At 42.5% G+C, this 23,993-nt stretch overlaps 1 protein-coding gene and 1 long non-coding RNA gene across 2 annotated transcripts in view; both read left to right on the top strand.

Moving 5' to 3' along the window:
• The window catches only part of DMRTA1 (DMRT like family A1), a 394,296-nt gene that overhangs the window by 117,814 nt on the left and 252,489 nt on the right, over window positions 1–23,993 (top strand). The window lies entirely within an intron of this gene.
• Window positions 6,085–6,855, top strand: LOC310667290. Its single transcript, XR_014506252.1, has 2 exons — window positions 6,085–6,166; window positions 6,600–6,855. It is a non-coding gene; the product is annotated as an uncharacterized lncRNA (long non-coding RNA).

The raw sequence follows: 23,993 nt of genomic DNA, 5'->3' as shown, positions 1-23,993 counted from the left end.
CTGCTGGATTTAGGAGGACACCCTAAACCAGCCTCCAACCTCCTCCTCTCTTCTTCTTCCCCTCCTCCTCATCCTCCTTGTTACCCACCCTCCACCCTAAGGTCCCAGGGTGGGTTACAGCATTAAAACACATCGCAACACAACATGAAAACAGTTTAAAGCAACTTACAATTACAAAAACTAGGAGTGAGGTTATTACCTGTATACCTGAAGGGGTGTCTCCATCCCCATCGTTCAGCCCAGACACCGAGGTCCTCCTCCGAGGGCCTTCTGGAGGTTCCCTCCCTGTGAGAAGTGAAGTTACAGGGAACCAGGCAGAGGGCTTTCTCGGTAGTGGTGCCTGTCCTGTGGAACACCCTTCCATCAGATGTCCAAGAAACAAACAACTATCTGACTTTTAGAAGACATCTGAAGGCAGCTCTGTTTAGGGAAGTTTTCAATGTTTGATGTTTTATCGTGTTTTTAGTATTCTGTTGGCCGCCACCCAGAGTCACTGGGGAAACCCAGCCAGATGGGAAGGGTATAAATAAATTATTATTACAATTATTATTATTATTATTATTATTATTATTATTATTATTATTATCCTTTTACTAGTATTTATACCAGATCACTCAACGATTGCTGCTGTGCCTTTTCTTCTAGCAGATCAAGATAACCAGGTGGCAGCAAAAACTGCACTTTTTTTTAGCAGGGGCAGTTAGAATAAGATCTATGATTTGATTAACTTTCTAACATTGTTCATTTTTTAAAAAAAATCAAAAGAAAGCCTATTGGTTCACACGTCTTATCTGTGGCTAGGTATCAGTTCTGTCCTTTGTATTGATGCAAACCAAGTCAAGTCAAGTTTTATTGCGGCAAAAGCCAGTAACACCAAACACCACAAGATCAGACAAAGAGAATTCAACAATGGCATCAAAAAAGAAAGAAAGAAAGAAAGAAAGAAAGAAAGAAAGAAAGAAAGAAAGAGGATTACACAAGGGAACTTCGCATTGTGCCATTCAACAGAAGAGATTTACGTTTCCTGATTACCAAAGTGCAGAATTTGGCCACCTCGTATGATATTGAGCTTGAGGAATCTTCCAGAAGGTATTTTCGTAAAATTTCGGGGGAGGATTCCAAATAATGTTGTAGGGGTATAAATTTTGATAAAAGCGGGAAAATAAATTGAACTCGTTCTTCACTATAAAATTTGCAAAATAGAAGGATGTGTGTGACAGATTCTACCTTATTAGACATACAGGGGCAGAGACGTGCATGCATTGGTACCTGCGTGAATTTGCCGTGCAGCACTGCTGAGGGCATTGTCTCAAAGCGGGCTCTAGAAAAAGCCCATCTATAAGCTTTTTCTAGAGCCCGCTTTGAGACAATGCCCTCAGCAGTATTTTCTATAGCTAAGCATTTAGCTCTATCTTCAGTATATTATATTACAATATTATATTATATTATAATATTATATTATTATATTATATTATATTATATTATTACTATGGCTAGTGGATAATGGGAATAAAGATTCTATGACTAACATGGCGGGTCCTAAAAAATATGCACCTCAAGTTTCAAAGGTCAGGGCAAAATGGTGTGTCGTCAGCTGTATTATGAAGATTTTGGATGCAACTTAGGGGCTGCCACAGAGAATGTCCTCTTCCGGGCTACGCACTTGAGCTTTTGAAGGAGTGGCCTGCCTCTGCCAGTCCTAGCACCCATGATGGTCTTTTGGGGAAAGGTTTAAACAAAAAAACAAAACGGCCTCTCAACAAAAATCTTTCAAGTTTGTGATTGAAGAAAGTACAGTCGTACTTTTGTTCTCGAATGCCTTGGTGCTCATACAGCGCGTTTTGGCTCCTGAACACCAAAAACCCAGAAGTAAGTGTTCTGGTTTTCAAACATTCTTTGGAAGCCAAATGCCCAACACAGCTTTCACGGCTTCCAATTGAGTGCAAGAATCTCCTGCAGCCAAGCAGAAGCCGTGCCTTGGTTTTTGAATGGTTCCGGGAGTCCAACGGACTTCCTGGAATGGATTACGTATGACAACCAAGGCACCACTGTATAGCAAATTGGTATCATTGATGAAGGAAGAAGAAGAAGAAGAGTTTGGATTTGATATCCCGCTTTATCACTACTCAGAGTCTCAAAGCGGCCAACATTCTCCTTTCCCTTCCTCCCCCACAACAAACACTCTGTGAGGTGGGTGAGGCTGAGAGACTTCAGAGAAGTGTGACTAGCCCAAGGTCACCCAGCAGCTGCATGTGGAGGAGCGGGGAAGCGAACCCTGTTCACCAGATTATGAGTCTAGAGCTCTTAACCACTACACCACACTGGCTCCCTCCACCTTGCGCCCCATAATTTCAAAGGCTACAGTTTCAAACAATTTATATTTGGGTTGAATACAACCACGTCCTATGACAGGATTCCCCAATCTAGTGCCTTCCTGTATTCTTCCTTTTGCTACAATTCTACTCAACCCAACAGTTGGCCATGCAGTCTGGGGCTGATGAAAGATGTATCTTGAGGTTCAGAGATTTGAGAAGGTGTGTTGTGTGCCATCTGCTCTTATGATGTTTACAGTCTCCCAAGGAATGGCACAGGATTGCAGCTGTACTAGATTTGTTTCCTGGGTAAGTTGTGGAGCTTTAGATATTGTGTTTTATTGATTTGTTGCAACTCACCTTCGAAGGGGATACACGCTAAAAGGCAGGCTAGGAAGGAATCAAATGATTATGCTTATGCTAACAAGGTAGAAATTGGTTCTATCCAGTGCTTTTTTTCTGGGGGATACCCAGGGGTGCGCATACCCCTAAACATTTTGTGAATCTAAGTTTGGCCTCATTGAGGAGCAGTATTTCAATATGAGTCGGAAAATGAGAGTACCCCAAACATTTTTAAAGAAAAAAAGCACTGGCTCTATCTATGTCTAGAGTGACAGAATCACATTCTCCTAAATTCTTGGCAGCACCCAATTTTGTGGTCATTCCTTTGGAGCACCAAAAATAGCCACAAGTAAAGTGATGATAAATCACCTGGTTTTGGTAAAAGTGATTTCTTCTAGAGAGGCAAAGCAACTGTCTTTTTCTCAGATCTCTAGGAGGTTACGAGACTTAGTTTCAGAGCTTCAATTTTGCCATGAGTCAGAGTCAGCAACTGGGTGCATATTTGCACGAATATTTGCTTCTATTGTCTGCATTTGCTGTATAAAAAGCAATTTTTGTTTTGCTTTGCAGGTGCTTCCAGTGTGGGATGCCTTCTTTGGACATGCTTTCAGTGGAACGTTCTATTCTTTCCATCATGCCAGCCATCGAAAATCTTGCCTCTGTGGAACGCTTGGACCAGATTCCCTTCAAAAAGTTTCCAGTGCCATCCCATGCAAATGTAGGACTCTTGGCACTGTGCAATTAGATGAGTTAGATAATGCTGGAGCAGCCTTTAACATTCCTCTGATTTTCGTGTCTCTGCCTAGTGTGAAACTGAATGCAATTCCTCCTTTCCAAACGAACGAGAAACAGGTCAAGCAGATGAAAGTGCCTAGTGTCTACATGGATCGAGTGGGGAGGGGGGGAGAGGGAAGGAGTTTGCTTGCCTGAGTCACTCATTAAATGTGTATGCATAACAAACAATGTTAGCAGATAGAAAATTCTATTGGTGAACAGTTGAACACCATTCACGATGAATAATTTAATCGCCTCTATTTATCACAAAGGAAATCAGGCACACACTGCATGAGGACAGGCCTCCTGTCACACACTGTTAGGTTCCGAGCTCTCTCCAAACAGCAAAGTAATAACTTTCAATGGTGTATGTTGAAAAATTGAAAGCAAAACATTCGCTCTTCCCCCTCCGCCCCACTTTGTACTCCCCTTTGCTTTCAGGCAATTGACCTGGGTGTAAACAGCACTGAACTGACAGTCTTGCATAGGAAATGAGTTTGCGCAGAAGAGCAACAGCCTCCTGCCGTCACATCACTGCGCATCAACTGTTTCTTGAAGACACTACATGAATAGTTAGTTCAGCCTCTCCACTAATTTGGTCCATAGCCTTTGGGCTTGTACATGAACTTACCGTTTTCACCTCACCAGAAACCATATGCCATCCTTAGACTGTTTGTGTCTGACTACCTCCGGCTTGCAGCTAAGATTTGGAGGGTTCCCTCCTGTTTTGTTTTGTGTTGATGCTCTCATGGACTGGATGAATAGAGCTTGCTTGCAACCCAGAAGTGGATGCATTGCAACCAAGAAAGAGGAACAATGGAGAAATATTCTGGCCAAGATCCAAAGTTTGACATGTCTGTGTGCCCAAGGGCTCCGTGGAATGGTGTTCCTTGTACAGCGATCCTCTCTAACCCCCACTTCCTCATGCTAGAAGACTTTTGGACCAGATGGAAGTTGTGGAAGCAGGCTTCATGCAGTGGTTTGAATCATGATAAGACGCTTCCAACACCACCCAGTATTTTGAAATTCGATTAATTTACTAATATTTTATCTTTCCTTATTGAAAGATAAAAAGTGTGTAGGTGCACAGGAAAAAATAATATGTGAAAAGAGGAAAAGAAAAAGAGAAAGAAAAAAGAATACACACACACACACACAACTTATAAACATCACAAGATTGTTCTTGTCGTTAACCTAGTGTGGTGTAGTAGTTAAGAGCGGTAGACTCGTAATCTGGTGAACCGGGTTTGCGTCTCCGCTCCTCCACATGCAGCTGCTGGGTGATCTTGGGCTAGTCATACTTCTCTGAAGTCTCTCAGCCTCACTCACCTCACAGAGTGTTTGTTGTGGGGGAGGAAGGGAAAGGAGAATGTTAACCTCTTTGAGACTCCTTAGGGTAGTGATAAAGTGGGATATCAAATCCAAACTCTTCTTCTTCTAATTTCATACAGTGTTTATAGAAATGAATGCAAATATAATTAAATTTGTCTATGCCAAGTCTACGTTTGTACGCAATTTGTTCTAAAGTCAGGTCTTGGTATCAAAATATGACATTCAAATCCCAGGTTGGGTATCAGGTCAGGTTTGTGCTGATTGGCTGCATGGCTGAATGACAACATAAAGATGCTGAATTCTGTTGCAAGTCCCATCAAATAACATCTTGTGCTGCATGCCTGAAACCATCAAATGGCATGTCATGGGTTAAATATTGTAACCCGCTGAACCGCTACATGACATACAATGGGGTGCTCCAAGATGTTGCAGAAATCCAACTCCCAATAGCCCCCAGCAGCATGACCACTTGTCAGGTTCACTGACCAGCATGCCCAGTGGTTAGTCTCCCCCCACCCCTGTCATACATTACCAAATACTGACTGCAGTTGCATGGCAGCTGCCAGATTCCTTGAAATTTTGTTTGCTACTGCATGTCCAGGGTCAGATATTGTTGACCATTGACAGCTGCTTATCACATACTGAACGCTGCTTCATGTCAGATGTCAATTATTGTCAACATATAAATACTACTGAAAACATAAATACTTGTTTGATACTGGTAAATGCTGACAGTTATATGCCAGATATTGTCAAATATAGACTGCAGCTGCTTGTCTGCTGTCAAGCAGTGTCAAATACTGACTGCAGCTGTGCGTCAGCTGTCAGATACTGTCAAAAGTTGACACCTGTAAAATCTTTGGATGTCAAATGGTGAGTTTAAGTAGGAAAAGTTTCTGGGTGTTGTTGTTGTTTTTTAAAAAAAGAAAACTGTGTTGCTCTTAAGACTGCGAGGGTCTCCGTTATGTTGCTTTTAAGCCTGTGATTCCATATAAATAAATATTTATTATTATTAGCCTGACTCCCTCCTTTGGCAGTCTTCACAGATGGTTGCCATCAATTTGATTTGAATTAATTTTATAATTAAATGATTTTAGAATGTTGTATTCTTTTATTGTTGTTAGCCACCCAGAGCCTGGCTTCAGCTGGGGAGGGCGGGATATAAATAAAATGTTATTATTACTATTATATATTCTAAGCTATATTCGCAAACTAGAAATTGATAAACCAGTGGGCTCAGTATTAACCTGTCCAATGAGCACGTGGCCACATTATGACATAGGCCATAGAATGAGCATGTGACCATATAACAGCACATGGCATTCTGGGAAGGGTTGCAATGTAAGCCTTTGAAAGCCAGTGAGAACAAGGAAGATGTTGGGGATAATTCAGACAGAAATTCCCAGGTGCCAAAAAAGGTTATTTATTATGCCACTACTGCGGCCCGTGTTTTGTTAGCCCCAAAACGGAAAACGAGCGAGGTCCGAACCAAAGAAGAATGGCAACTTAAGCTGATGGAAGATGCGCAGCTTGTAGACTTAACATACAGAACAAGTGAACAGGAAGAACATACGTTTAAAGAAGATTGGAAAATGTTAATTGATTAGATAAATAATTAGATGCAATGTAAAAAAAGCTAAGAAATTGGAAACTTGAGGGGGCAGGGGGAAGTCAATTAAGTTCAATGGGGATATGTTACATTATTGAAAATTGTTTTATTGAGAAAATACATATTTTTTTTAAAAAAAGTAAAATGTTTATTGAATATATGGGGGGAAATTGTGTACACTTGAAAATGCTGGCAGCAGCCAATTTTTAATTTTATTTTTTTGTTTATAGTGACTTTGCAAGCTTCTATTAGTATGGCTCCATCTGAAGAAGAATGTGGTAGTTACCTCAGTACACTGAAGTTGGATAGAAACGACAGGGGGAGCCAACCTTGCTATTCCTGCAACCGGTTTTTACAAGTTTTAGCTACATAAGTTAAATACTTTTAACTGATATTCATATTGTATTTTAATATTGTTAAGCCCTTATGGTGAAAGATGGGCAGGAAATTGGAATAATAAAAATAAAAGCTAATACAAAATAATGACCACCTGCTTGTTAGATGCCCAGTTACAGTACTTATACTATTGTATATTTAACAACCAACAGTAATTGCATAGGCTTTCTTTAATTACATACTTGTTGAATGGGACCTCAATGCTATACCACTATCACTAAATAAAAAAGTAGAAAGTCCAACCACAGAATCATTCAGTTCAGTCTAGCAAGTATTCAGTTTTCTCTAGCAGAAATACGCACTGTTAACCAGCCAAAGCCCTGGCCTGCCGCTGTTTCCCTTGCTTTGAATAAGGACTGGAGGGGAAAAAATGACCCCCATTGAATTATTTGTCTCACAGCATATTTATTTTCAGAAACATAATTTAAGGACCCCAAAGGTTTCCCCCTCACAGACTGGCTTACACGGACAATTCATGTTGAAAAGAAGGTAAACCTGTGATGAAACTCATACCTTCTACCTTTGCATGGGTGATGGAAATAATTACCTCTAGACATATCATTGCGCTGAGCTCAGCTGGCATGCAGAGATTGCCAGGTGTGGACTGTGATAGCAAATATGCCTCCTTATTATATGTCAGAGGCATCCAAGAAACACTAAACTATCTCCCTGAAATGCAACGGGGGGCACAAATTTAAAGATACCACTTAATTCTTTTGACTGCGGCCTGTGTTTTAAGATGATTTCCCCACCACCACCACCCTTTTAATCACTTGGGACCAGGAAGTGAATGTGGTAATAAAGAACGAAGGATGGAGCGGCAGAAATAAAATACTGTAGTCTTGTGAAGTCATTTTTCCTTTCCTAGTACAATTTTCTCCTTTCCAGTCTCCTTCCTGGTTTAAATTGAAAAGCATATGAAGTGCTTGCAAAAGTCAAAGCTTGAAAGGCACCAACAGCAGAAGCTGGTCTGCTTCTATTAAGGACGGCGAGTCGTGTCCTGGCAGTGTCACGGTGTCAGGATCCAAAGACCACACACTGAGGACGGCTGAGTCATGCATTGCTTTGTTTATTCCATGGAGTAGCACAGAAAAACCACTAAGTGAATCACATTATACATCGGGCAGTGGGTAGCAGTGGTTTCCATTACTGTGGCTAGGAGATGTATTAGTGTCGTTGTGAAAATGTCTGAGTTGCACAGTGTTTTTATCTGTGCGCAGTTCAGTTCAGGAGAGATCTCGTGAATTGATCTATGGTTAAAACCAGTGCTGGATTTACGTAGAAACTAAACAAGCTATAGCTTAGGGCCCCACTCTCTTGCCCCCCCCCCCAATTAACTGTTAATGTACTTCTTAATTGTATTTCAGTTTAACAATTACTTTGATAAAAAACATATTTTGTTATGTGCAAATGGTTTGAGATACCTATTAGGTCCATAAATTATCATATAGTGTATAGGTAAGTAAAGGTACCCCTGCCCGTACAGGCCAGTCTTGCCAGACTCTAGGGTTGTGTGCTCATCTCACTCTACAGGCCGGGAGCCAGCGCTGTCTGCAGACACTTCCGGGTCACGTGGCCAGCGTGACGAAGCTGCTCTGGCAAGCCAGAGCCACACATGGAAACGCCGTTTACGTTCCCGCTAGTAAGCGGTCCCTATTTATCTACTTGCACCCGGGGGTGCTTTCAAACTGCTAGGTTGGCTGAGACCGAGCAACGGGAGCGCACCCCACCACGGGGATTCGAACCGCCAACCATGCGATCGGCAAGTCCTAGGCGCTGAGGTTTAACCCACAGCGCCACCCACGTCCCCATATAGTGTATATTAAACACAAAAAACAGTGACAATTTGTTGTTGACAAAGGGCAGCTGGACATATAAAGGGCCCCATTACCTTCAGTAGCTTAGGGCCTCATCAAACTGAAATCCAGCCCTAGTTAAAACCAAGAAGCAGCTGGGAGGAATAAATGGACAGGGTCCTTATTCCGGAGAAACAGATGTGTTCAACAAGGATCTGTACTGGACATAGTGCTATTTAACTTCTGTGAAGGATCTGCGAAAGAGCCAAGTTTGAGGATGATGTCAGAATAGTCAGGAGGATGGAGGCCTTGAAGAACTTCAGAAAGGCATCCCTAAACAGGATGACAGGGCCACAGTTTGGCAAATGTAAGCACATCCTCCAAGTGTCCCTATTTTCCAGGGACAGTCCTGGATTTACAGAAGCCATCCCAGTTTCTGATTTGCTCCCGAAATGTCCCTTTCCTTAGAATGCCCCTATATCTGAAGGAGCGTCTCAACCCCCATCGTTCTGCCTGGACACTGAGGTCCAGTACCGAGGGCCTTCTGGCGGTTCCCTCACTGCGAGAAGCCAAGTTACAGGGAACCAGGCAGAGGGCCTTCTTGTTAGTGGAACCCACCTTGTGGAACACCCTCCCACCAGATGTCAAAGAGAGAAACAACTTCCTGACATTTAGAAGACATCTGAAGGCAGCACTTTTTAGGGAAGCTTTTAATGTTTGATGCATTACTGTATTTTAACATGGGAAAGCCCAGCCAGATGGGTGGGGTATAAATAAATAAATTATTATTATTATTATTATTATTATTATTATTATTATTATTATTATTATTTCCATCAGCAATCCCTAAACCAAGGAGATAAGTAACTATACAACCTTTAGAAGACATCTGTGATAGGATTCTTTACCTGTGTTAGCAGTCATGAGATTGTTGTCTATCACATGACGGTGTATGTTTTCATTCCACAGTGTGGGAAGTGACGGAGACAGGATGTTTTGTACTACTGTGTTCCGGAGTGTAGGATTATTGTCCTTTGTTCTTTTCTCTCTTTGCTGTCTGATGAGAACAAAGCAGGAGCTAAGTCAGAATGCTCCGAGTGTATTACCGGTATATGTAATTAAACGTAGATTAGCCAAAATGCTGTGCTACTGAGTTCTGTTACGCAAACTTCAAATACTCTGAGGATCCCTAAGTGTGCTGATGCTTCTTGGTATCAGTTGCTGTGATGTTCTGGCTGAAGAAAGCTTTTGAAGCTCCCGAACAATCAACCAGGAGGGAGAGAATATGCCAGTGGGCGTGTGTCTCTGCCAGGGTCCTACACGAGAGTAGGACGATCCTAACAATCTGAAGGCAGTCCTGTATGGAGAAGTATAGAGAAGTGAAAAGTGGTGTACATGGGACAAGTCACAAACACAAACAAAGCAAATTTTACAAACAAGCTCTTGGGGCTCCCCTCCAGACTGGTGTTTTATTGTGGTTGTAAGCTGCAACATGTTCTTGACTTCGGGGGAATGCAGTGTTTTCTAAGCTGCCTTGGGATCCATGTAGGAGGAAAGAAGGGGTACAAATCTAACTAATAAATATAAACGAAGTATTTATATCCTTTAAAACATCAACAACAACCTTCCTAGGAACTTCAGTGTCCATCAATGCCCATTCATTACATATGTCTCATTACCAGTATAAATACATTTAGCTGTGCTTATTCATCACCACAGCTTTTACAATTTGGCGATGCTTTTCAGATTGTATTGTGTAGCGTATCCACAGGCATTTGATCCAGGTGGCTATTAAGAGTTTGCTTTTCCTCCTGTGATCAGGAAAGTCCCTGCCCTTTTGAAATGTGTCACTCTCTTTCTCCTTCCGAATGATTCTATGAAATATGGGCATTTTTTTTATTACTAGGACGTCTACACAATGCAAGGTGGACGCTTGCTTGTAATTTTAAATATGATCTCATCTATTCTCATATATCAGCAAGTAGAGGTCCCTTCAAATAATGCTGTTCTGCAGGAAAAAATAAGTGAAGAAATAATAATAAAACCCCCTCTCTTGTAGTTTGGAAAAATAAATAGACTGCAACTGTTGCTTAGGTGACAGTTATAAGTTATAGCATCAGTATTTCAGTCATACACCGAATCCAATAAAGTCAACAACAACATCCCACACAGCCCATCCTCTTGAGCGACTTGGCATCCAATTCATTCTCAGAGAATCCTGACAGGTTGGTTACTTTGCAGCAGGTCTGCACAACTTGTGACCTACTAAAGTCAAAGACCACTCACCAGCCATGTATTAAGGCCTGACAAGGGCTTGACAGCATCCCTCACATTTTGTAGCTCCAGACAGAAGAACCTTGGCTTAGCTCTGCGTGCACCCTCAATATCAAGGCAAATTGAGGTGATTCGGGGTAGCCTCCATGCCACCAAGTTGGATTGTGCTGTTAACAAGACTTGCGAAGGTGGGTCAAGAAGGTGCCCCCTCGCCTTCGTAGCTCTGATGCCTTGGCTTTACCATAAAGTTCAACGAAGGGCCGTTCCTCTTTTCTTTTCTGAGAAATGAAACCAAGCCAGTTGGGGGAATTGCCAGAGCTCAAGAGCGGGGTATACAACTCATCCAAAATGCAGCTGCCAGACTGGCGACTGGGAACGGCTGCCAGGACCCTATAACACTGGTCTGAAAAAGTCTGTGTTGTCTCCCAGTACGTTTCCAAGCAGAAGTCAAAGTGTTGATGCTGATCTTTAAAGCCCTAAGCAGCTTTGGCCCTGAATACCTGAGGTCCACCCACATTGTGAAAAGTGAGGTTACAGGGAACCAGGCAAAGGGTCTTCTCTGTAGTTGTGCCAACCCTCTGGAATACCCTCAACTTCAATTGTCAAGGAAATAATCAACTATCTGACTTTTAGAAGACATCTGAAGGCAGCCCTGTATAGAGATGTTTTTAATGTTTGATGTTTTGCTGTGCTTAAGGTTTTATTTGTTGGAAGCTGCCCAGAGTGACTGTGGCAACTCAATCAGATGGACACAAGGAGAAGGAGAAGGAGAAGAAGAAGAAGACAACAACGGGAATAGAGTTGATGGTGAAGACTACAGTTTCCATCATCCCTGATCATTGTCCATGCTGATTCAGGCTGATGGAAGATGGAGTCCAACAACATTTGGAGGACCGTTGTTCTCTCATTCCTTTCCTAGACTGACCAGAGCTTGAATCTTGACACATGTCAGGCCAGGACTTCTATGAAAAAAATCATGGAGGAAATGAAAATGGTGGTCAGTATGCCCATGGAATCTCAAGCCAATTCTTGACTTCTGTTACCAGAAAGAAAACATAGACTGCACTGGTCAAGTTAAATGTCTTTTCTGTATGTATATTGCAGGTTGTCACTCACCTACCTCATACCCAATACTGCTATTCACCTGATGTGACATTCCATACCAATGTTATTTGTTACCAACATTCCAGAGATTAATCGGAATATTTATATTTGAGGCCTTTCAGCCCTCAAAATAGCCTCAAAAACAGTTTACAACAACAAATGTACACCTTAATACAATGAAACCTGAGAACAAGAACCATTTTAAAGCAGATGTGGGGCCCTCCAGAGGTTGCTGAGCTACAACTCCGATTATAGCAGGACTTCCTTGTCCTTGGTTGGTTGTTTACCACACCTTTTCACAACCAGTGGGTTCCCTTAAATCAATTATCATCCACTGAAAGTGGGTTGTAGCCAACTAAAGTTTACTCAGAGTAGACTCGTTGAAATGAGCGGACCTAAGTTAATCATGTTTGCTCATTTCTGTTCATGCAAGGACTTCTGCTTGCACAATGAAACTTCCCTTCCCTCTTCACCCCTACCTCCCAAATATGTCATGGGGTTTCCCTCAGCCTTCTGAAGCAGCCGAGGGGCAAAGGAACACTTGGGGAGAGGAGAGGAAGGGAAGTCCTTGCAAAAAATGGACAACTTCATTGGATACAATGAATTTTGAAAATGTTGTGTTTCCATGTTCATATATCTGCATTTGCGATGCGGGTGGCGCTGTGGTCTAAACCACTGAGCCTCTTGGGCTTGCCAATCAGAAGGTTGGTGGTTCAAATCTGCACAACGGGGTGAGCTCCTGTTGTTCTGTCCCAGCTCCTGCCAACCTAGCAGTTCGAAAGCACACCAGCGCAAGTAGATAAATAGGTACCACTGTGGTGGGAAGGCAAACGGCATTTCCATGTGCTCTGGTTTCTGCCACTGTGCCCATTGTGCCAGAAGTGGTTTAGGACTGCTAGCCACTTAACCCGGAAAGCTGTCTGCGGACAAACGCCAGCTCCCTCAGCCTGAAAAGCAAGATGAGTGACACAACCCCTTAGTCGCCTTTGACTGGACTTAACCGCCCAAGCGTCCTTTACCTTTTTACCTTTATATCTGCATCATCTACCTCATCTTGTAAAAGTTGTTTGGATGCCCTATATTACAGAGCTGTGTGGGTTTTTAAAGGGTATATAAGGTTCTCCTGTACAATACCTTTAAGCCACTCTTTCCTTCTAGCATCACACAAATTGCCTCCTCAAGAAAGACCTAGAAGCTTAAGCAAACCTTAGTAGTTCCATGACTCAGTAAATGTGAAATACTCTCTCTGGTAAGTGGGCTGAGTTTTGAGTTGCAAAGGAGTCCTCTCTGCTTCCAGTCCACCAGGTACAATGAGACTTTGAAACCATGGTGTCTAGAGACAAGATGTAATTACATTTCCACATTCCATCGGAAGGCACATTCTTGAGAATGCTCTTAGGATTTTGATGGGTCAGTTGTTTTAAATTGAGTATCTTAATTGCTTCTTATTGTTTGGATGATAAATGAACATGGCAGAAAGGTTAACAACTTCTTCAGTGCTCATTGCTTTCTCTTATCTTCACTGCTAAGTGAAAGGAAATCACGATAGCAAGTGTATTGATGGGGGAGGAGGAAGTGAGCAGCACACAAAATGTAGAGTATTTTTCCGCAAGAGAAAAAGTTCCAAAGAAACAAAATAAGCTCTTTCACCAACAGTGGGAACAAAGTAATATATAAGTTATAGACAAAGGGATACACACACACACACACACACACACACACACACACCCTTTGCCTGAAGGCCTTTTGGTATGGAGCATGCAGATAATAAAAAACACAAATTAAATAACTGAGCACGCACACAAAGACAGGAAAGGCTAAAACAAGAGATTAATAACAGCAGCAATCCAAACAATAAATTAAAGTTTCCACCAGTATGGGAAAAAAGCCAGACTTATGCACAGCGTTACCAAAGACAACAATTCAGAAACCTGATATATTGAAGCAGGCAAGGAGTTTCAAAGATGTAGCCCTTTGAGAGAGAACCCGTTGCTCTCTGCTCCCCAATGGACGCTCAAAAATTTTAGGTTACCTAATGGCAAAAAGTACATGGGAGAGCTGTGATTGCCTCTTCTAACACAGTTTTCTTTCATTAAAAGCAGATACGTGGTGGCCCTTTTGAATTTGAATCGGGGCCCTTCTGCATTGGATGAAGGCTAGCCCTTTCTCCTGTGCTGCAGTCCCAATCCAAAATCAGAAACTGCTGTTAACCAAGGGCGGAAGAAAAGGCAGCTATCCATATTGTAACTGGCACTGGCCATTGTTTCCTGCCTTTGGCTAATAGCAGATACAGGATGGAAGGGATTGAAGTCAATGAACTAATGTGGTGCAGTGGTTCTGATCAGAATTGGCACGCCCAATTCTTTTGCTGAAACAAAGCTACTTCAAGAGAGGTCTTTCATTTCACCCATGGTTTGGCCCTTAGATTCCTGGTACGGCATGCAGAAGGTGCAATAAAATACAAGAGGCTCGCTTTGGAGTAAGCTGAACAGAATATTCAGTTCTGTTGCATTTTCTCTGTGTAGATGTTAGAATTGCATCAGATGTCACTCTGTACTTGCAAGTGCAATTGTGCGTTGAATACAGGGAACAGTTCAACATTAAAAAGAGGAACTTATTTGGAAATAATTGTGTATAGCATGATGTGGGGAGATCTGAATTTCAATGTTCTGCTTGCGTGTGCTTACATCTTGTACTCAGATACAGTTTTCCCTCTTGATTTTTTCTTCACAAGGTGACCTCTTGTTTTAGTTTAGCTTAGCTCAGGCTGGTGTTTTCCTGTTCCAATCTGAATGAGAGTTAGCACAGCAGCAACCCCTGACACTTTGGGGACATGCTTTCAATGTAATGTGTGAAAAGAGTGTCAGGCAACACACAGATTACTTCTGACATAAAAAGTGGTTTTTGATTGCCGTGGTGGCAATTTTCATTTTATTTATGCTTCACATTTTTTAAAAAAATAATCCGGTGCTCATTAAAAGCATTGTGAGATGGTACTTGGCTCTCTGCAGATTTCTGCCTATGATTGACAACTTGCAAATATTAGCTTACAGACTGTCAGCCTTTCCATGTTTCATGTTGAATTGTATCTTTCATACTACATTCTCACAACCGAGTGAATCATCAACAATAGAGTCCTCATATGATGCACCTAAGCTGTGGCTCTTCAGACAGGAATAGGAAGCACAGAGGTGGGACTCTGGAGTTTAACTGCGTGGGTTGGCTAACGATGGGCTCCCACCACACCGGCTGAATCATCATCTCTTGGGAGCTCTAGAACATTGGAATAAAACATTATCTGTGATAATCTGCCTTGCAGTTTATGTGCAAAGTTACTCTTTCAACCTTTTATGCCCATCATTGCTCCTGAGACACAGACTTTATTCCCTCCGCCCCCCTTTGCAGATGAAGAGCGGAGAAAGGGGCTGATTTATCGAGGCCCCAATTGATTTGCTGACTGATTGCCACAGCTCACCGGACAGTTGCAAAGATTAATGAGTAGTGCAGGTTTGAGTTGCACAGCCCCATCAGGATGCCAATAAATAAAATTCAAAGACGCTCTATTCACATTGTTTTCCAGGGGGATATGCTGCTGTTGGCTGTTGTTGTTTTCATAGAGGCTATTAGCATGGCATCATAGCTGCCCACCTATGCTTTGCTGTGGCAATGTGCTGAAAACCAGGCATAAGGAACCTGTAGTCCTTTGGATATTGCTGCAGCTCCTATCATCCCTGCCCATTGGCAATGGTGATTGGGGCTGGTCTAAAACTCTGAACAGAATCATGGGTGTCCCAAATGACAGAAACATGACCTTTTCCATGTGTCCCTTTTCCTGCCACAGCTTCGCGCTTAGACGGTGAGGTGGTTCTGCTCTTATGGTCAGTAGCACTCTGAGCAACGTGATCATTGCACGATTGCAACAATGTGAGAAATTGAAATTGTTTCTGATCATTAATGTATAACCCATCTCTTCTTACTCCTCTTGGTGCAACCAGCTTAGCAGATTCTGCAATGATCTAGGAGGGAAAATCACATAAAGAGGTGGCAGAGCCCATCCATACCACTGTGCCATCTCGATCAGGAAGGCTTCAAAAGCCACAATCCACTTGCAAAGTTGAGAGTACCTAGGCATGGCAACAGATTTACCCTCTTCCGTCAAGGGAGCTTCATGACTGCAGTGCCATCGCAATGGGGGGGGGCGGGGGCGGTGCGCCCTGGGTTCCACATCTCAGAGGGTGACAAGGCGGCAGCCGCGAGCAGAGGATCCTGACCCTGGCAGCAAATTGCTATGTACAGCGCATGTGCAGCATCGCACGCATGTGCTATACGTAATGATGCCGCACATGCACTATACATAGCGGTTTGCCGCTCGAGCACCGTACGGACGGCAGTGGGATCCCTCTGTCGCCACTACAGCCACGAATGGAGGATCCTCTGTTTGCTGCTGCAGCCATGAGCAGAGGATCCCAGCATCATCCGTACAGTGCTGGAGCGGCACCGCTGGCAAACCACTATGTACAGCGCATGTGTGGCGTCGCTACGTACAGCGCATGTGTCATACGTAGTGACGCCGCACTTGCTCCCTACGTAGCGACACCCCACCCTGGGTGTCACGATGCCATCGTTCGCCCCTGCATGACTGTACAGCAGGGGTAGCCAACGTGGTGCCCTCCAGATGTTCTTGGACTACAACTCCCATCAGTCCCAGTTAGCATGACCAATGGTCAGGGATTATGTGATCTCCACAATATGTGGAGGGCACCCTGTTGGCTACCCCTATTGGACCCATTTTCCCTCCCTGATCTTCTCAGGAATTTACCACCTCAGTATGAAATGCAATGCTTTAATCGGTTAAACCAGGCTATGTTTTCCTAATGGTTAGTATTTATTTTTGAAACAATAACAATGATTTTGCTGCATCTGAAGGTATTACGACTCAGTGACACCTCTAGCAGATGGGCTGGTGTAAGTCTAATTGCAAAAATGGACCCTTTGTACAGCACTTATACAGCTGTGCCAATTGGCCAATGCTGCAATGGCAAATATTGCATTTTGCCAAAAATGCGGCAGGTTCAAGCAACCACTCAGCTCCAATCAGACTGATGGAAATGGGGAGTTAAGAGATGCATAGCCAAAAAGTCAAGAGGGTCTTTTAAAACAAGAGAAGAAAAGATGCAATGAGAGAAAAACTATGCATCAAGATCAACCATGGCTGTCATTGGACTTGGATGAGTTCCGTACATCATCTGACCTGAGTATCGCATGTGCATAATCATCATTATTTGGAGAAGAAGCAGGGCAGAGGAGCAAACACATCAATCTGAAGGAAAAACAAAGTCTAAGTGTGTGCCAGCCACACTTATGCCCTGCAAGAAACAATTCAATTGAATAATTAAAAGCCTCCAGGAGGAAGGCTAAAGTGCCCATCTTCAGAGAAGATTAATGTTTTGTTGAAAATTTCTCCCATGTTACCCTTCTCCCCAACTGTTCTCCATCAATTAACGAGAAAAGCTATTGCATGAGAAAACCATCAAAGGGAAGAGATCCTTATGGCTGGGGCGCAGGGCTTTTGTTGTGCTTTCCTTGTGGTTTAGTAGCTGAGGGGTATTTATGAGTGCCTTTTCTTTCAGTCTGCAGATGGTCTGAACTCTGCAGCCTTCCTGGGTGCTCACGCTTCAGTCTGCAGATCATCTTCCAAGTGGTCTGAAGTCTGCAGCCTTCCTGGGTGCTCACGCTTCAGTTAAAAGCTGGGGGGGGGTATCACGATGTAACGCCTCCCACGAGGCTATTTCAGATCAGGAAGCATGGGCAGCCAGGGAGGCTGCAGAGCACGGGAGAAATGATTACTGGGAAGAAAGAAAAAGCCCACACCATCCTTGCAACAATAAAGGAAGCTCAAAAACTCGCACCCATTGGAATTCTAAAGTGCCCTCTGTGAGGCACAAAAACGGGAGAAAACCTTTTAAGAAATTGGAGGTAGGATTTTTGTCTGATTCATTGCCGAATTCCACTCACCCTCTGCTGGGGCTAAGGATTGCTGCTGGTTCTCGCTCTGCATCAGTTACAATTGTATAATTCCATCACTCCCTTTGAAGAGGTGCTGCAAATTTCCCTCTGAGGAGGCTTCCTGATACATCCTTGAATGCTTGGATTATCTGACCTCTAAGGCCCCTTCCAACTTTATTGGGGACATTCAGTCAGTTATACTGTTGTATCTCCATTGTAAAGAGGAGACACCAGATGATGCTATACAGCAAAAAAACTTTGTCTATGCGCTTTTACATAGGTTCCTCTCCCCCTTTTGTTATAACGATCTAATTTATGACATAGTGTTTCTCCTCCTGTGTGTAGGTCCAGCCAAGGTCATTCACCTGGGACTTCTGATTTGAGACAGAGGCTGCTTCATTTCCCCGGCCTCCCATGGTACCATGTCATGCCTGGCAAGGACATGAGCCAAGGGTGAGAGAAAAGGGGCTCTCATCCTCTGGTTCTCAGGTGGCAACAAGCATCTGGGATGAGAGATGCTTACCAAAAAGATGAAGATGAGCATGAGATGGGGCAGCCCAAACAGGCAGTGCTCTGGGAGGCCAACCCCCTCGTGCTTGGCATGGTGTTATGTATTTTATCATTGTAATGACTTCTCCTCTTTTTATCACTGTATTTCCTGTTTCTGTAACCCATCCTGGGACCATATAAGATGCCCCCTATTTTGGGGAGCTCAAATTTAAGAAAATGGGGGGAGATGGCACAGAGTTGTTGAGTTTTTTTGCAGAGGATTGCCCAGAGTTGTTGAACTTTTTTGAGGGAAGAATTTACCAGAGTTGTTGAGCTTTTTTGGGGGAGGGAATGCCGAACCGAATATCACTCACCCAACTGGCAAGCACTAACAATCGCAAGTAACGCAAGCCAAATTGACGAGTCGGCAGCCAATCAAAGGCAGCCCTTGCCGCATCCGCTAATAACCCACCCATTTGACAAAGCAGCAGCCAATCCAAAGCAGCCCTTACAGCAGACTCCATTCACCCACCCAATCACTAGATCCTGCTTGGGGGAGAAACAATCAGCCATCCCCCCTCAGAACTACCCATGTATAAGACAACCCCCTCCCATTTTTTAGATAGATAGATATAGATAGTTAGATAGATAGATGATAGATAGATAGATAGATATAGATAGATATAGATAGATATAGATAGATAGATAGATAGATAGATAGATAGATAGATAGATAGAGATAGATAGATGATAGATAGATAGATAGATAGATGATAGATATCTTTATTGTCATTGTCCCATGTAGAACAATGAAATTGAAAAGCTACATAAAACTACATGAAAACTACATAAAACTACTACAAAACTACATAAAACATTCAAAAATCCTAAAAACTCTGAAACCCCATTTAAAAATACACTATACTATAGAGACCCCTTATGCTGCGTTTAGAACCAGAATTGCATTTGCGTGGAAACTGTTTCTCAGTCGGCTAATTTCGTCTAATACACGGAAAAGTACGGTAAGTCATTTACACATCATCATGACCCCTCCCCATACACTTTCTGCACCTTAGTCTCTTGTTTTAATTGGGCCGTTGTTTGAATGGGATTGTTTTGTTATCATAATTTAAAGATGGGTGCTTGTGTTTCAATGGGATTGTTTTGTTGTGGATTCTGATTGTCAACTGGTGGCTATACTTAAACTGCTCGGACATCTGTTTTAGCATTAAGCAATATAAGGACAACAACAGGTTTATACCTGATGCTAAAGACCGACGCTTCATGCACACTATAACTTTAAAGTTCAGTTGAAGCACATTCCCCCCGCCAAGAATGATGGGCATGTTAGTTTGGTAACAGTCGCTGAGAATTGTAACTTTGTGAGGGGTAAACTACGGTATCCAGAATTCTTTGAGAATGAAAATGTGCTTCAAATGATATTAAAAGAGAGCAAGCGAGACCATGTTTATGTCCACAATTCAGGGATATGCCTGAGGCCCACCTAATACCACATTGCTAGCAAGTTTACAAAGCAACTCCTTTGGTGCCTATATCTATGCGAAAAGAAAATCAAAGAAAATGAAAAACTGAGCTTTCTTATTCAATGTTTGTTTATCTCCAGTATCCTAATTCAAAGTGTCATATTCATGCTTCTAATTCCAGGGCTCCTTAGTTTGTTTTATGATTGTGCATTTGTTGATTTGAACAAGCATTTTCTTTTTCTTTTTCTGCAACTTTAATGCCTCCCACAAGGGGCTTGTAAGATGTTTATTATTAAAAACTGCTTCAGGCATCCAAAAGCAAATGTATTCTACAGCATAAATATTCTGCGACTTATAAAAACCTATGGATGACAAGTCACAATCCAGCCATCCTCAATAATTTCTGAAGGCACTTTCTGTCAGGATGGCAAACTCTGAACCAATCATTTTACCTCACAGGAAATCCTCTTCACTGGTTGTCAGAAAATCTTCTCTGTATACATTTACCTCATGACATTGGATATCAAAAAACTTCATAGTGAAATATACCAAATGTAGTAGAATATACTAAATTTATTCAGGTTATACATCAGCTGAATCTATGTATCAAAATGGTCTTTTGCACATAAATTTACTGAGACACACTGATTCTCTCGCTCTTTTTTGAAATAAGACTTCCAGACTTTCTCTGGGGGCAGAATTCAAACACCTTGCAAATTCAGGTTGTGTATTCCCCACATCTGCTGTATATGCACATAATGCACACATAGGAATTTGTCTGTCTACACACAGACAAACACCCAATACTACACAAAGGCTCAAGATCCTCAGTCAAATTGCAAGGAGAATGAAACTCATTCCAAAAATGACTTTGCATTTGTTTATCATTTATATTTGAAATTGACTTTTGGAACATTTCAGGTTTTAATGGGTTTCCTGTGTAACATGGACAACCGGTAACTTTTAGAAGACATCTGAGGGCAGCCCTGTATCAAGAAGTTTTTAATGTTTGACGTTTTATTATGTTTTTATATTTTGCTGGAAGCTGCCCAGAGTGGCTGCGGAAACCCAGCCAGATGGGCAGGGTATGAATTAAATACTAATATTAACAATAACCACAAACCTTCCTTTATTGTGAATTTCATGACTCTGAGCTTTTAAGAAAATCAGATGGAAATCATGTCTCCTGACCTGCACTTTTATTCCCTTTTCTGAGTGCCAGCACCAGAAATGTATTTAGCAGAAGACGCTTCCTCTTACATGGGTGCTCGGCCTTTTTGCCTTTTGAAGCCTACTCCTACTTCTGTTTATTACCATTGATTCATTTTCCCGACACCCGCACTCCTTCAAGCAATTACTTTATTGACTTGGCCTTTTAAACCTTGTGACCATTGACTTTGCATTTATATTCTTATATGGCAACGCTCAGGTTGTATTCTCTCTGCCCCCTTCCGTCTCTTATTATTAATAGTTTTGTGCCCATTTTCTTCTCCTTTTTTTTTGTTTGCATCTTTTGCCTTTTTTTGGTTCTAATTCCCTTTCTACTTCTCGCTCTGTTGCTGTATTCAAGAAATGAACAATTTTAGCTTCTACAATACACTACAGAGATAAATATTTTCAGTACAAAAATCAACCCAAGCGGCTACATTAGACAAAATATGAGCTTCTTTTTCTTCTTCTTCTTCTTCTTCTTCTTCTTCTTCTTCTTCTTCTTCTTCTTCTTCTTCTTCTTCTTCTTCTTCTTCTTCTCTTTTTAAAAGCGCAATCCTAGACATGCCTACTCAGAGGCAAGTTTCGCTGAGTTCAGTGGGATCCAGAAAGTGTGCAAAGGATTGTAGCTTAAGCATTTAACTGCCATTGTCAGCTGCCTTCTTGTTTTCATTCAGGGACGGGGAACTTGTGGGCTTCAGATACAGTAGTACCTCAGTTTAAGAACAGCCCTGTTTACGAACTATTTGGTTTACAAACTCCGCAAAACCAGAAGTAGTGTCCCGGTTTGCGAACTTTACCTCGGTCTAAGAACGGAATCCGAATGGTGGAACGGCACTGGCGGCGGGAGGCCTCCTTAGGGAAAGCGCGCCTCGGTTTAAGAATGATTTTGGTTTAAGAACGGACCTCCGGAACTGATTAAGCTCGTAAACTGAGGCACCACTGTATCACTGAATGACAACTTCCATAATTTTTGACCATATTGAGGGTCCCCAGTTCTACATCCCTGTTTTGATTGTTCACAACTGCGTATTTCGTTTGACTATTATTGTTTGGTGTTATTGTATTTTATTTTAATGTGGCTAGTTGGCCATGCCCTTCATACCACCTTGGGAGCCATAAGGCTGTATAGTCAAAATAGTTCATATAGTTACTTGCATAAACAAGGGTGGCCAGAGGCAAAAATGCGCAGGGTTCCTGCACCTCTTAAGAGTTGTATAGAAGAGGGGAATTCTGCATGTTGAAACAATGTGCAGCTCTAGCCAGCAAGCCTCAAGATGGATGTGGTATAGTGGTTAAGAGCGGTAGACTCGTAATCTGGTGAACCGGGTTCGATTCCCCACTCCTCCACATGCAGCTGCTGGGTGACCTTGGGCCAGTCACACTTCTCTGAGGTCTCTCAGCCTCACTTACCTCACAGAGTGTTTGTTGTGGGGGAGGAAGGGAAAGGAGAATGTTAGCCGCTTTGAGACTCCTTCGGGTAGTGATAAAGCGGGATATCAAGTCCAAACTCCTCCTCCTCCTCCTAGAAAAGATGCAGAAAAAAGCAGCCCCAATGAAGAGTCTGGGAGGCATTTAGGGAAAAAAGGCAGGAGGGGGCACAACAGAGATGTGTAACATTTTGCATGGGCACAGAAATTGGAGAGAGATTCTCCATCACGCAAATCCAGGGCGTCCAATGAAGCTGAATGTTGGAAGATGCATGTGGGATGAGTTGAATTCTGGAACTCACTGCCACAAGATGTAGTGATGGCCACCAATTTGGGTGACTTTAAAAGGGGGAATTAGACAAATTCATAGTGGATAAGACAATGTGTGGCTGCTGGATGTGGTGGCTGTATGCTACCTGCAGTTTTGGAGACTGTGTGCCACTGAAAACCAGTTGGTGCAGGACATGAGTGAGGGATTGCTGTCGGCTCTTATGGAATGGAATGCTGTAATAGATGGGCCTTATATCTGATTGAGCAGAACTTGGCTAAGGTTCTTCAATTCCCTCTTCTGTACAACCATCAAAAGTGGAGAGAGTGCTCTCTTTTTAATCTGGCCATCCTAGTTAGAATGGCAGTGCTTCTCTTCATCAAATCCTTTCCCTCTTTCAAGCGATCCACATTGAGACGAAGTCTTCCAATGTGCCCTAATCTTGTGAAACTTTTAATTGGCGGAAAAGTTTCTCCATTATCAAAAGATCCCAGGCTTCAGAGAGCAAATTCTCCAGTGTAGAGGCTGTTTCAAGTTTCCCAAAGTCTATTAATCACCTGCTTGACTCCTAAGAATAGAAAAGGTAGCAATTTTCAGTTAATCTTAAAATGTTCTTGTTGTTGTTGCTGCTGCTGCTTTTGTGGGTGTATCCAGCAACATGTCTCTGACACCATAACTGCATTCATTGGGGATTTATACTGGATTATCCACAGACTGTTCTGCTTTATTAATTGTTCTGCAATGCATTGTTGATGTCTGGAGGGACACTCTTGGACAACTGAAATATTTGTGGTATGGAAAGTTACAGGATTGCAGCAGGAAGCTATAGGAGATACATGGATAATAAAGCTGTATGTCCACTCCAAAATGCACACAGATGCAGAAAGCATTGAAAGCAAGATTGCATATAGCTATACCAATATCAATATGAGCCCAAATCATCATGAAAGTGTAGGTAAAAAAGGTAAAGGTAAAGGACCCCTGGATGGTTAAGTCTAGTCAAAGGCGACTATGGGGTTGCGGCGCTCATCTCGCTTTCAGGCCAAGGGAGCCAGCATTTGTCCACAGACAGCTTTCCGGATAACGTGGCCAGCATGACTAAACTGCTTCTGGTGCAATGGGACACTGTGATGGAAACCTGAGAACACGAAAATGCCGTTTACCTTCT

This window comes from Podarcis tiliguerta (genome assembly GCF_965153285.1).
Source record: "Podarcis tiliguerta genome assembly, chromosome: 17".
In the NCBI taxonomy this organism is placed as follows: domain Eukaryota; kingdom Metazoa; phylum Chordata; class Lepidosauria; order Squamata; family Lacertidae; genus Podarcis; species Podarcis tiliguerta.
This window is presented reverse-complemented; position numbering and strand designations above follow the sequence as displayed.